The sequence below is a fragment of the Pan paniscus genome, chromosome 20 (assembly GCF_029289425.2).
Source record: "Pan paniscus chromosome 20, NHGRI_mPanPan1-v2.0_pri, whole genome shotgun sequence".
NCBI lineage: Eukaryota > Metazoa > Chordata > Mammalia > Primates > Hominidae > Pan > Pan paniscus.
Window position 1 is genome coordinate 37829317 of NC_073269.2, and position 14827 is coordinate 37844143.

The window sequence follows — 14827 nt, forward strand, 5'->3', positions numbered from 1 at the left end:
GTGGAATTGAAATTAAAAACATAATGCCTTTTACATTATCACCCACTAGATGAAACACTCAGGTATAAATGTAACAAAATACATAAGAAATATGTATAAGGAAAACCAAAAAACTCTGTTGGAAAAGTCAAAGAATAATTAAATAGAGATATTTCATGTTTATGGATAGGAAGACTCAATATTGTCAAGATGTCAGTTCTCAACTTGACCCATGGATTTAATGCAATCCCATCAAAATCCCAGCAAATTATTTTGCAGATATCAATAAATAATTCTGAGGTATATGAGCTGAGCGTGGTGGCAAATACCTGTAGTCCCAGCTACTCTGGAGGCTGAAGTGAAAGTATTGCTTAAGCCCAGGAATTCAACTCCAGCCTGGGCAGCATAGTGAGACCTCATCTTTAAAAAAATAAAATAAAATAATAAAGTTTATACGGAGAGGTCAAAGACCCAAAATAATCAGCACAGTATGAAGAACAAAGTTGGAAGGCCAACTCTAACCAACTTCAAGTTTTACTGCAAAACCACGGTAAACAAGATAATGTGGCATTGGTGAAAGAACAGACAAATAGCTCATTAGAACAAAATAGAAAGCCTGGAAATAGGCCCACATAAGTATAGGCAGCAGATTTTTAGCAAAGGAAAAAAGGCAATAAAATGGAACAAAGATAATATTTTGAACAAATGGTGCTGAAACAACTGGACATCCACATGCAAACCAAAAAAAAAAAAAAAAGAGTCTAGACACAGACCTTACACCCTTCAAAACAATTAACTCAAAGTACATCACAGCCCCAAATGTAAAATACAAAACTATGAAACTCCTAGAAAACAGTATAAGAGAAAATCTAGCTAATCTAGGGTTTAGCAATGACTTTATAGACCAAACACCAAAGACACAATCCATGGAATAATGAAGCAATAAGCTGAACTTCATTAAAATTAAAAATTTTAGCCCTATGAAATATGCTGTCAAGAAAGTAAAAAGAGAAGCCACAGACTGGGAGAAATATTTGCAAAAGACACATCTGATAAAGAACTATTATTCAAAATATGCAAAGAACTCTTAAAACTCAATAATAAGAAAATGGCTCATTTAATAAATTGTGCCAAAGACCTTAACAGACACCTCAACAAAGAAGATATGCAGATGGAAAATAAGCATATGAAAAGGTGCTCCATGACATATGACATAAGGTAAATGCAAATTAGTACAGCTGTGATATACACTACACACCTGTTAGAATGGCCAAAATCCAGAACACTGAAACATTAAATATAAGGATGTGGAGCTAAAGGAACTCATTCATTGCAGGTAGGAATACAAAATGGTACAATCACTTTGGAAGGTAATTTGGTGGTTTCTTACAACACTAAACACACTCCTGCCATACTATCCAGCAATCATACTCCTTGATATTTACCCAAAGGAGCTGAAAACAGATACACAGTAAAATTTGCACACAGATATGTATATCAACTTTATTCATTCAAATGTGCCAAAACTTAGAAAAAAATCAAGATGTTCTTCAACAGATGAATGGAAAAATAAACTGTGGTACATTTAGACAATGAAATATTATTTAGTGCTGAAAATCAATGAGCTATCAAGTCATAAAATGAGCTATCAAACCATAAAAAGACAGAGAGGAGTCTTAAATGCATATTACTAAATGAGAAAAGCCAATGTGAAAAGGCCTCATACTGTATGATTCCAACTATATGACATTTTGGAAAAGGCAAAAGAAGGTAGACAGTGAAAAGATTAGTGGCTACCAAGGGTTAGTGGGAAGGCATGAACAGACTGAGTGCAGAAGATTTTTAGGATATGAAGCTGCTCTGTACAATACCATAATGATAAAGACGTATCATCATAACCAGTCTGAATCTGTATAATGTACAACAAGAGTGAGCCCTAATGTAAACTATGAACTTTGGGTGATAAGTATGTGTAAATGTAGGTTCATCAGTTATAAGAAAAATGCCACCTTGGCAGGGGATGTTAACAATGGGGGAGGCTGTGCACATGTGGGGACCGGGGTGTATGGGAAATCTCTGTGTTTGCTGCTCCATTTTGCTGTGAACCTGAAACTGCTCTAAAAATAAATAAAAATAAAATGAGATTAGATAGAAATAGATATAGATAAATAATTACAGACAGTTACAGACACAGATAGATGCAAGTACAGATAGATACAGATACTGGTATAGATAAAGATACAGATAAAAATACAGATACAGATAGATGATACAGATACAGATACAGATAGATACAGATACAAGTATAGATACAGATATAGATCCAGATACAAGTATAGATACAGATAGAGATAGATGATACAGATACAGATAGCTACAGATACAGATTGATGATACAGATACAGATACAAATACAGATAGATACAGATACAGATATAGATAGATACAAATATAGATACAGATACTGATAGATACAGGTAGATACAGATACGGATATACAGACAGATACAGATATAGATACAGATACAGATAGATACAGATACAGATATAAGTACAGATACAGATACAGATGTAGATACAGATAGATACAGTTACAGATATAGATGCAGATACAGATAATGCAAAGTGAGTTTAGAACCAATGTCTGCACCATAAGCATATTATTATGTGACTGTGTCCACATTAAAGGAAAAGTGTGCCCTACAGAAAACTTATTGATGCCAATGTGGCTATGATGAGTTATCAACAAATAGAATCTATGCTGAATTATCATATTTTACCCTCAGAGGCCAGTGACCAGTGCCAAGTTAACCTGTTAAATCCCAAAGTAGAATTACGTGACCAGGTGGAAAATTCCAATTGAACATCTGTGTTACAGAAAGAATGGGGCCTTCCACAGCCTGGCTGAAGATGCAGAATAATACTTGTTAGTAGTCATATCTCAAAATGAGAAAAGTGGCTATTCCCTTTGGATGGAGCTGTGAATCCTGAACTTTTCTTCATCAGCAACTTCTTAAACATCTTTTTCAGTGAATCTCCTGCTTTGGAATACTGCATCTATGACACAAAGCAAAGTAACAAATAATTCATTTTCTCACTTTTTTTTCCTTTTATGGGTACGTAATATTTTACATATTTATGGGGTAAGTGTTTGTTACACATGTATAATGTGTGATGATCAGGTCAGGGTATTTGGGGTATCCATGGTAAGTACTCAAGTACTTATCATGTCTATTGTTGATATCATTTTAAGTTCACTCTTATAGTAACTTTGAAATATACAAACTACTGTTGCTAAGTATAATCACCCTGGTCTGCTATCAAACATTAGAACTTATTTATTTCATCTGACTATATATTTGTACCCAAACTCTCCTCATTCCCTCACTCCCACTCACTCACCTCCTCTTCCCAGTCTCTGGTAGCTGTAAGTCTATTTTCTATGTCCATGAGAACATTTTTGACTCCCACATATGAGTGAGAATATGCAGTATTTGTCTTTCTGTGCCTGGTTTATTTCACTTAACATAATGGCCTCCTCCAGTTCCACCCATGTTGCTGCAAATAACATAATTTCATTTTTTATGGCCGAATAGTACTCCATTGTGTGTACCTACCACATCCTCTTTATTCATTCATCTGCTGTGGACCCTTATGTTGATTCCATATCTTGGCTATTGTGAATAGTGCTGCAATAAACACGCAAGAGCAGGTCTCACTTTGATATACAGATTTATTTTCCTTTGGATAAATCCCCAGTGGTCGATTGCTGGATCTTATGGTAGTTCTATTTTTAGTTTTTTGAGAAATCTCCATACTATTTTCCATAGTAGTTGTACTAATTTACATTTCCACCAACAGTGTATGACTTCCCTTTTCTCCACTTCCTTGCTAGCATCTATTACTTTTTGTCTTTTTAGTAATAGCCATCCTGACTGGCATAAGATGCTATATCACTGTGGTTTTAATTTGCCTTTCCCTGAATGATTAGTAGTAATATCGAGCATTTTTTCATAGACCTGTTGGCCATTCATACATCTTCTCTTGAGACATGTTTGTTCCCTTCTTTTGTCCATTTTTAATGGGATTATTTGTCTTTTCACTATGGTGTTGCTTAGTTCCTTGTATATTCTGGGTATTAGTCCCCTGGAGGATGTGTAGTTTGCAAACATTTTCTCACATTCAAGAGGTTGTTTCTTCACTTTTTTGATTGTTTCTTCTGCTGTGAAGCTTTTTAGTTTTATATAGTCCTATATGTCTACTTGTTTTAACTCTTCTTTAATCTAAGACATGTGGTTGTCAATCAGAGCTGCAGATTATCCTAAAGTGACCACCACTAGCTGAGTTGATAGACTTCAGAACAAAAACTAGGCCCTTGATGGCCTCTTCAGCCTTCAGATACCTCTTAAGAAAATTCGTTGTTCTCCTTTAAAGATTTTGAAGTACTGAAAATAGTTGGAGGCCAGGCATGGTGGCTCACGACTATAATCTCAAAACTTTGGGAGGCCGAGGCAGGCGAATCTCCTGAGGTCAGGAGTTCAAGACCAGCCTGGCCGATATGGTGAAACCCTGTCTCCACTAAAAGTACAAAAATTAGCCAGGCATGCTGGTGGACATCTGTAGTCCCAGCTACTTGGGAGGCTGAGGCAGGAGGATCACTTGAACCTGGGAGGCAGAGGTTGCAGTGAGCCAAGATCACACCACTGCACTCCAGCCTGGGGGATAGGGCAAGACTCCATCTCCCCCCAAAAAAAAAGTTGGAAAAATTCCCATCCGTATTTTTAAAGTTCTGTATGAGTTTGAAGATGTCCAGGTTAAGAAATATTGAAATACTTGAGTCAAGAAAGTAGAAAGAGAACCTGTTCTTTCAGAAGGATTCAGATGTTCCAAGGAAAATTGATGCATAGTGACACAGTCTGTCCAAGATATGGGTTGACTGTTTACCTGGAATCTGGGATATAATACTGTACAGTTATTAGTTAACCAAAAAAAGGCATTTATGGTTGTTAGCAGCAAAGAAATATATGATGTTGTCTCCAAATGTTACTAAAGTATCATTCAATCCCAGAAGAAAATGGAACAATGTTTATAAAATTCTGAAAGAAAAAGTAAAACAAAAAATTGCCTTTTAGCCCATCACAAACAGGTTGTTTTATTAAGAACAGATTAGTATAATTCAGCAAGGTTGGCTAAGGGTTTTAGGACATAATAACAATGTATTGTGTGCTTAGAAACCACTAAGAGATATTTTAATTGTTCTTACAACAAAAAAATGATAAATATGTGGGCAATGCATATGTTAATTAATTTGATTTAGACATTTAATAATTAATACATGTTTCAAAACATTATGTTGTACACATTAAATACATGCAATTTTGTCAATTAAAAATAAATAAGTGAGTTTTAGGACGTAGTCTGGTTACAATAATGGAAGACAGTCATAGCTGCTAAAATAGCAGCTCATCTTTCCTGTAGTTTTTGATTGCCTAATATTCAATCTCAAGTACATGGTAAACATGGATCCTTCCTATGGAGATGAATGGAATTTTTTATTTTAGTGAACTTTCCTTACATAAGTTTACCTCCTAAGAGTTTACAACATGATATCCAATCCATTGTTTCAACTGATGAGGAATTATAGTCCAAAGTGTACTATGGAGTTCTGAGATTTTGACTTACATGGAGTAGCTTATAGAGCATCCAGTCTCCCACTGAACTAGAAAATCTAGATAAAATACACAAAGGGATGTCTTCTAGAAGAATCAGAACATTACCAAAGCAATCAGGATTAAGAGGCGATGACCCCAGAAGGGAGGGAAGGGATGTGAAAGTTAGCCCAAGATTACATCTACTAATTATCCCCTTGGAGGATTTACCAATCCTCCTTGGCTGCAAAGAGCAAGAGGCCTGAGATGGCATATTTAATTTTTCCTTAATTTCACAGGGCTAAGAACATAAAGATTGGAATTCAGGACTGTCACTCTAGCTAAACATAAACAGCCAAGTTTCCAGAGAGTAGGAGTCACAGACATACATCTGGCACTCTGCACCTGTTTTCTCCTTGAGACATTTACTGATTCCAAAGCTTTGTGGGGCTAGAGTCCCTGAAGCCAAGCAAAGAGAGGAAGAAAAGCTGAAGGGAGGTTTTGGCTATCTTACCATGCTAGGAATACAAAAATTTAAGTTCAGTGCTCACCAATGAAGCAATACACTGGTAAATATTCAGGCTTTCAGCTGAGATGCCTGAAGGACAAACCAGAGATAGAATCAGCCTTACAAACAGTGAAACCCAGACAGGAGTCAGCTCAGTTCTGGATTGAATCAAATTGGTATGTTTATACTCTCACCGTCATGTAGAAGAAGATAATCACTGAAAGCTTCTACAATTTTTCAGAGAGTATGTCTGGTATAAAATTTAAAAATTATCAAGCACAGAAGGAAACAAAACCAAGGGGGGGTGGATAGAAATCATACAAATAGGAACATCTTCATAGATTTAAGGTTATCAGACATTGACTAAAATAACTATGGTTAGCATGTTCAGGAAAATAGGCAAGATGAAGTTCTCCCAAGAATACTTTTTAAGAATAAAATGTAATTCTAGATCTGAAAAATTTTAATGGCTGAAATTGTATACTCAATAGAAGTGTTTAGTAGCAAATTAAACACAGCTTTAAAAAATAAATAAATTGGAAATTAAAATAGGAGCCAATTCACTTAAAATATAACAGAGAGGAAAATATATGAAAAATACAGAAGAAAATGTAAGGGGAACATGTGGTACAGTAAAAATGTTTAATATACTACTGATTAAAGATAATGAAGAGAGGAAAGAGGGAAAGGGGCATGAGCAATATTTGAAGAGATAATGGCCAGTAATAATTCAAGAAAAGGATTTGCCAACACAACATCATAAATGGGAAAAAGATTTCCAACTGAAAATCAAGAAACTCTGCAAATGTTAGGCAAATAAATATGAAGAAACTACAACTCAGAATATGAGCGCCTAACTGCTACAACAAAGAGAAAAGTCCCTTAAAAACATCCAGAAAAGAAAAGAAGTATTACCTTAAAAGTAGCAACGGATGGACTGACGGCTGACTTCTGCAAAGAAATGATGGAAGCCAGGAAAAAATAGAAAGCTATGAACAACAATCGAGTCAAAGAAGACATTAAAACATAAATTTTAAAATATCTTGAGACAAACAAAAATGGAAACACAACATACCAAAACTTATGAGATGTAGCAAAAGCAGCTCTAAAAAGAAAGTTTATAGCAAGAAATGCCTATAACAAAAAGAAGACTGAATATAAATAACTTAATATTACACCTCAAGGAACTGGAAGAAAAAGAAGCTCAGAGGAAGGAAATACTAAAGATCAGAGCAAAAATAAATAAGAGAGAGTATTCAAAAATAATTCAAAAGATCAACAGAACTGAGTTGTTCTTTTTTGAAAAAAAAACTGATAAACCTTCAGCTAGACTAAGGGAAAAACAAGGACTCAAAGTCAGAACTGAAAGAGGAGACATTAAAACCAATACCACAGAGATACAAAGAATTATAAGATTACTATGGACAATTGTACATCAACAAATGAGATAATCTAGAATCGAGAAAATTCTTAGAAACATGCAATCTACCAAGACTAAATCATTAAGAAACAGAAAATCTGAACAGACCAATGAGTAAGGAAATTGAAACAGTAATAAAAAGTCTCCCAACAAAGAAAATCCCAGGACCAGATAGATTCACTGCTGAATTCTACAAAACATTTAAAGAACAACTAATACCAAACTCTACCACAAAATTAAGGAGGAAGTACTTCCAAATTCATTTTAAAAGTCCAGCACTGCCCTAATACCAAAGCCAGGCAAGGACACTACAAGAAAACAAAATTGTAGGCCAATATCCCTGATGACCATAGATGCAAAAATCTTCCAGAAAATATTAGCAACCTGAATTCAACAGTGCATTAGAAGGATTATTCACCATGATTAAGTGGGATTTATTCCTGGGATACAAAGATGGTTCAACATACGCAAATCAATGAATGTGAAATAGCCCATTAACAGAATAAAGGACAAAATCTATGTGATTATTTCAATAGATGCAGATAACTCATTTGGCAAAATTCAACATCATTTTATGGTAAAAATTCTCAACAAATTAGTTATAGAAGGAATGAACCTCAACACACAAAAAAAGGCCACATGTCATAAGCTCACAGTTCACACAATACTCAGTGGTAAAATTTGAAAGCTTTGTCTCTAAGATCAAGAATAAAACAAAGATGCCCATTCTCAGCACTCCTAACTGACATAGTACTAGAAATCCTAGCCAGAGCAACAGGCAAATAAAAGACATCCAAATCAGAAAGGAAAAAGTGAAATTGTCTCTGTTTGCAGATGGTGTAATTTTATGTACAGAAAATGCTAAACGTGTGAAAAAATTGTTAAAACTAATAAATACAGTAAAGTTGTAGAACACAAGATCAGCATATAAAACTCCATAATATTTCTTTATAATAACAACAAACCTATTAAAAAATTCAAAACAATCCTGTTTACATTAGCCACAAAAAATTTAATAGCTTGTGAATAAATTAACCTAAGGAGGTGAAAGATCTGTATGATGAAAACTACAAAACATTGATAAAATACATTGAAGAAAACACAAATAAATGGAAAGATATCCTGTGTTCATAAACTGGAAGAAGGAATATTATTGAAATGTGCATAACACCCAAAGCAACCTACAGATTCAATGCAATCTCTGTCAAAACTCCAATGACATTTTTTACAGAAGTAGAAAGAAATCCTAAGATGTGAACGGAACCACAAAGTACCCCAAATACCCAAAGCAATCTTGGGCGAAAAAACAAAGCTGGAAGCAACATGCTAAATGATTTTAAAATAGGATACAAAGCTATAGCAATCAAAACATCATGGTACTGGCATTAAAATAGGCACATAAACCAATGGAACAGAAATGAGAGGCCAAGAATAAATTCACATATTTATAGATTTGGTCAACAAATATTTATTTATAAATAATTGAATAAATATAAATGTTTATATTGGTCAATTGATTTTTGACAAAGGTGCCAAGAACACACAATGGGGAAAGGACAAACACTTCAATAAATGGTGTTGGAACAAATTGCATATCCACAGGCACAAGGATGAAATTTGACTCCGATCTTGAAAACAGCTTTGCAAAGATTATGACAGTGACAGAAGTCTAGCAAGGCTGACTCTGTCTTGCTTCTAACAAATGATCCAGCAACCCCACTACTTGGTATAGATCCAAGGTAAGTGAAATCAGTACGTTGAAGAGATATCTGCACTCCCATGCCCATTGTGTTCATTGCAGCATTATCCACAATCACTAAGATATGGAATCAACAGAAGCATCTATCAACAGAGGAATGGATAAAGAAAATGTGGGATATATACACAATGGAATAGCATTCAGGCTGAAGAAGAAAATCCTGCCATCTGTGACAACTTGGATGAACCTGGAGGACACTATGTTAAGTGAAATAAGCCAGGCACAGAAAGACAAATATAGTATGATGTCACTTCTACATAGAATCTAAACAAGTTGAATTCATAGAAGCAGAAGGTAGAATAGTGGTTGCCAAGGCATGAGTGAGAAAGAAAGACAGGTTGGGAGATAATCAAAGTATACAGAATTTCAGTTAGACAGGAATTATTTCATGATATCTATTGTGTAACACAATAACTATAGTAAATAACAATGTATTATATACTTGAAAGTTGCTAAGAGATTAGATTTTAAGTGTTCTCACCACAAAAAAGCATGTGAAATAATGCATATGTTATTTAGCAAAATGTAGCAATTTCACAATGTATACATATTTCAAAACATAAATGTACACCATAAATATATACAATTTTGTCAAGTAAAAATTGAAAAATTCTAGAATGAATAATAAGAAAAATTTACACTTTGATTTTGAATTACAACAAAAAACTAGTAAGTAAAAAAGAAGATAGAAAGTTAAATATAAATGTCAGAAAGAATTATCAAACTAGACTTTATAACCACTGAAAATAACTTTTAAGAGATTGGGCCACTGCACAAAGCAGGACTCTGTCAAAAAAAAAAAAAAAGAGTGGAAAGTAGGTTCCACTTGTGATAAAGATGGAGTAACAGAAACTGAATTTACCTTCTGGTCTTAAAAATTAAAAACAAAACAAAACCCAAAATTTGTATCAAGCAAGGTATTTTAGACACTGGACAACAGGCAGCTCAGGACAATGATTCCCAAGTGGATACAAACAAATGAGGTGACCCCTACAGTAGCTTAAGACAAAGATTGTCAGAGTGAATTTAAAAATATAAGCCAATACTTATCTACACTCTATCTCAAAGAACCAAACTTTATATAAATGATAGCCAAGGAAAATTATAAAATATTTTGAACTGAATGAAAATGAAAATCTTTTGAACTAAATAGACAATATATTAAGATGTATGGGATACCACTAAAGCAGGTATTAAAGGAAAATTTGTAGCATTACATTCTAGCACAAGAAAGAAGAAATGTCTGAAATTAATAACCTAAGCTTACACTCTAAAAAGCTTTGAAAGCTTTGTCTCTAAGATCAAGCTTCCACTCTAAAAAGTTTTGAAAACTTTGTCTCTAAGATCAAGCTTCCACTCTAAAAGATTTTGAAAACTTTGTCTCTAAGATCAAGCTTCCACTCTAAGCTTAGGTTATTAATTTGAGGTTACTTCCTGGAGAGTTTCCAGGTCATACTGCAAGAAAGGGAAATCCAAAGAGAGCTCAGTGAGCTCCCTGAGTTAAGGAGACAAAATTTTCAAGTTAAAAAAAGAGGCCAGAATCCACAGGGCAGGATACAGAATAAAAGATTTCTGCACAAAGAGAGTTCTGGAGATCTGGAGAGAGTTCTCCTCAATTCTTCATCTCAGCACTGATCAGCATATTTGTGTGAGGAAAATGCACAAAGCCACGGAAAAACCAGAAAGGATCACGTTTTAAAATAATAAAGATCACATATAGCTAGAAATAATTCACCTTCACAGCAGCCAAAGTGGAGAAGCTTCAAAACACACAGGGCTTTGGGTGGAGCACTCAGAAGGTATTGCCTCGGTATTGGAGCTATAGGAGCCCTAGACTAAAGGCTGCTCCTGCCCAGTCTAACAAAGGTTAAAAGTAAGGATATGAAAACAGTGATTATTAGTATGTTGCATCTTTCAAGAAGACAAAACAATGCATGAGTATGTTAAGAAGAGACATGGAAGATATTTTTTTAGACTGAAGTAGAAAAATAAGTACACTATCCAAAACAAAACACAGAAAAATAAAAAGACTGAAAAAACTTACATTGCAATGTGGAAAAATCTAAGTGGACTAATACTGGGGGCCCAGAAAGAATAAGGGCAGAAAAATATTTGAAGACATAGTGGCTGAAACTTTTCCAAATTTCATGAAAATTGTGAACCTGTAGATTAAATGAATTCAACAAAACCCAAGCACAATAGGTATGAGGAGCACTATAACAAGATCTAATATAATCAAGTTGCTTAAACCAGTGATAAAGAGATAATCTTAAAATCAGCCAGACAGCAAAAAATACATTATATACAGAGAAATAAATAGAATGATAGCAGTTATGCTCAAAAAGCATGCAAAAATAAAATACAGAATATAACCATTAAATATATATGTCAGAAAACAGTACATCTTTAAAGCACTGAAAGAGAAAGTCTAACCTACAGTTTTATACCCAGTAAAGCTCTTTTGGATAAATAAAGGTGAAATAAAGGTCCTTCAGACAAAGACAAGCTGAAAGAATTTATCATCAGAAGACTAGTATCATAAGAAATGTTAAAGAGAAAATCCTTCAGGAAAAAAAAAACTGATACCAAATAGAAATCAGAATCTACACAAAGGAATTAAGATGGGAAGAGTATGTATGAGGGTGAAAATTAAAAACTTTTCAAAAGTTTTGCAAATCTTTTTTAGAAGATAATCGATTGTTTAAAACAAAATAATAACAATGTATAATGGAGTTTATAACATAAGCAAAATGTTATCAGAGTAAAATATATTATGACAATAGCAAAGAGACTTGGAAAGGAAGAAACAGAAGTGATTGTGTAAGGTTCCTTGCCATAAGAAAAGTGTTATAATATCATGTAAGGCAGAGCATGATAAGTTACAGATATAGTCTGTAAACCCTAAAGCAGCCACAAAAATAGCACAACAAAGTGTTATAGCTAATAAGTTAACAAAGGAGATGAAATTGAATCATGAAATTTTCAATTACTACAAATAAAGAAAAAGAGGAGAATGGGAAGAGAACAAAGAAACTAATAGAAAATAATTATCAAGATGGTAAATTTACACATGACTGTATTAATAATCACATTACTCATAAATGGCCTAAACACTCCGATTAGAAGGCAGAGATTGTCAGAATAGATGAAAAATATAAAAAATACACATCTACACTCTATCTCAAAGAATCATACTTCATGTAAGAAACAAATGGGTTAAAAGTTAAATGATGGTCAAGGGAAGTTATAAAATATTTTGAATTGAATAAAAATGAAAATCTTTTGAACTGAATTAACAATATTTTAAAATGTGTGGGATACCACTAAAGCAAGTATTAGAGGAAAATATATAACATTAAATGCTAATATAGAAAATAAGAAATGTCTGAAATTAGTAATCTAAGCTTTCAATCTAAGAAATTAGAAAACAAAACAAAACAAAAACAAATTAAACCAAAGGCAAAGAGAAGAAAATAAATAATAAGTGCAGAAATAAATGGAATTAAAAACAGAAAAATAATCCAGAAAAAATTAACAGAGCCAAACTGGTTTTTTGAAGATATCAATAAAGCCAATAAACCTCTAGCCAGATGTACTAAGGATAAAAGAGGGAGAAAGAGAGAAAGAGAAAGAGAATCTCCTGTATCCAGACTAAGAAGGAACATCACTACAGACCCTGCAGACATAATAATAATAATAACAATAAAGATTAGCCTGTGAGTAACCTGTGTCTGAATCCACAAGGAGCTAGTCAATAGTTTAGATTCCTGGGGCCCATCCCAATCATAATGAATAAAAATTTCAGGGCTAATCAGAAGAAAGGAACATAATAATAATGATAATAATAATAGGGTTTGACATTTTTGCAAACACTCCAGATGACTGATGCAAAGTTGAGCTCAAGGTGCACTGCCTTAGACTAAATAGGGTCAGCTAGTCTCCAAGATTCATGACTAGGAAAATTAAAAAATAGGTCATGCTCTACTGACTTCCCTGTGAAGTCTAGATCTGCACTGTCTAGAAACAACCTGTCAGATAAAGGGAGGGAAAGCTGATGTGACCAACAATGACATACCCATGAATTTAAGATTCTCTCCATTTTCTCTTTACAAGTTATGCATGTTGAAAGTGAAGCTCAAATAGGTGGCACCATCCCATGCACATATTCCAAGAAGCAAAAGACTAAAATTGTCTGCCACAATAAAATAGAATACCACAATGATACATTTTGGTATCTGTCCACAAAACCTTCTTCAGGTTCTGCCTGATTACTAGATTTCTAACTGTAACATAAACCCCTTTTCCTGGAAAACAATTGAAAGCAAGGAAGTTAAAACAATATTATGTGGGACAAAATATAAGTCTGCTTGACATCTTTTAAGTAAATCACATACATAAGTATTTGACTCTCATTAGTGACAAGTGATTCTTAAAACTTAGAAAGATGCTTTAGCTAATCACGATACCCTCACTGCAAGCTCACAGCAGCCAAAGATTGGCCTATCTGCTCTGCAGAGAAGGATATTCTCTGGTCACAGCCCACTCCTCAAACCCCAGGGGCTCCCAGTGGCCCAGGCCGACCAGCATACTGGCATGATACAGCCTATTACATACCGTTTAAATAAAGATTTGCAAGGAAAATGAATTCATGGCAACATTCATTATTGATCATTCTCAAAACTCTCTGGAGAATTCCCCCAGAGGGCTTAGGGAAGAAATTAAACATTGTTTTCCTGAATTGTTTCCTGCTGTCTTCCCACTTCACTGGTTTTGCTCCCGTAATTGTGTGTGATCCCATAGCCAGAAATTTTAATATGCCTGAATTATTTCATACAACTTCTGGATCACATGTCAATAATTTGGGTGTGAATAACTATAATAATAATGATGTTAATAATAATCACCATGATGAGAAAAGATCCTTAGAGTTCCCTGTTTACTGTTATCTCTTAACTCTTTAATTACGTTTTGTCTGACCTAAATCTACTGCATCAAAATCTGCAAGTAATAAATTCCAAGTTATTTCTAGTCTCACCTGCCCACCCTTGACCACTGTCTCTTTCCTGGAGCTCATTCCCCCTTTCTTCCCCCTACTATTGGTCTCTTATGGTTTTCCTTCTATTTCTCTGACCTTCTAGATCCTCGTCACCATTTTTATGAGTTCAGAAATTTGGACTTTTTTTTTTTTTTTTGAGACAGAGTCTTGCTCTGTTGCCCAGGCTGCAGTGCAGTGGCACAATCTTGGCTCACTGCAACCTCCACCTCTTGGGTTCAAGCGATGCTCCTGCCTCGGCCTCCCTAGTAGCTGGGATTACAGGCATGCACCACCACCCCAACTAATTTTTGTATTTTTAGTAAAGACAGGGTTTCACCATGTTGGCCAGGGTAGCCTTGAACTCATGACTTCAAGTGATGTGCCCACCTCGGCCTCCCAAAGTGCTGGAATTACAGGCATGAGCCACCATGCCCAGCCCATTTCTCAGAATTCTAATCAGTGTTTTCTCATGTCATTT

At 34.6% G+C, this 14827-nt stretch overlaps 1 long non-coding RNA gene across 1 annotated transcript in view; it reads right to left on the minus strand.

Annotated features, from left to right (window-relative positions):
* Window positions 1–1471: 1471 nt before the first annotated feature.
* Window positions 1472–14827, minus strand: part of LOC106634104 (uncharacterized) — an 87799-nt gene continuing 74443 nt past the window's right edge. Inside the window, exon 9 of the long non-coding RNA XR_008622004.2 lies at window positions 1472–3036. This is a non-coding gene — a long non-coding RNA (uncharacterized LOC106634104). The remainder of the gene's footprint in view (window positions 3037–14827) is intronic.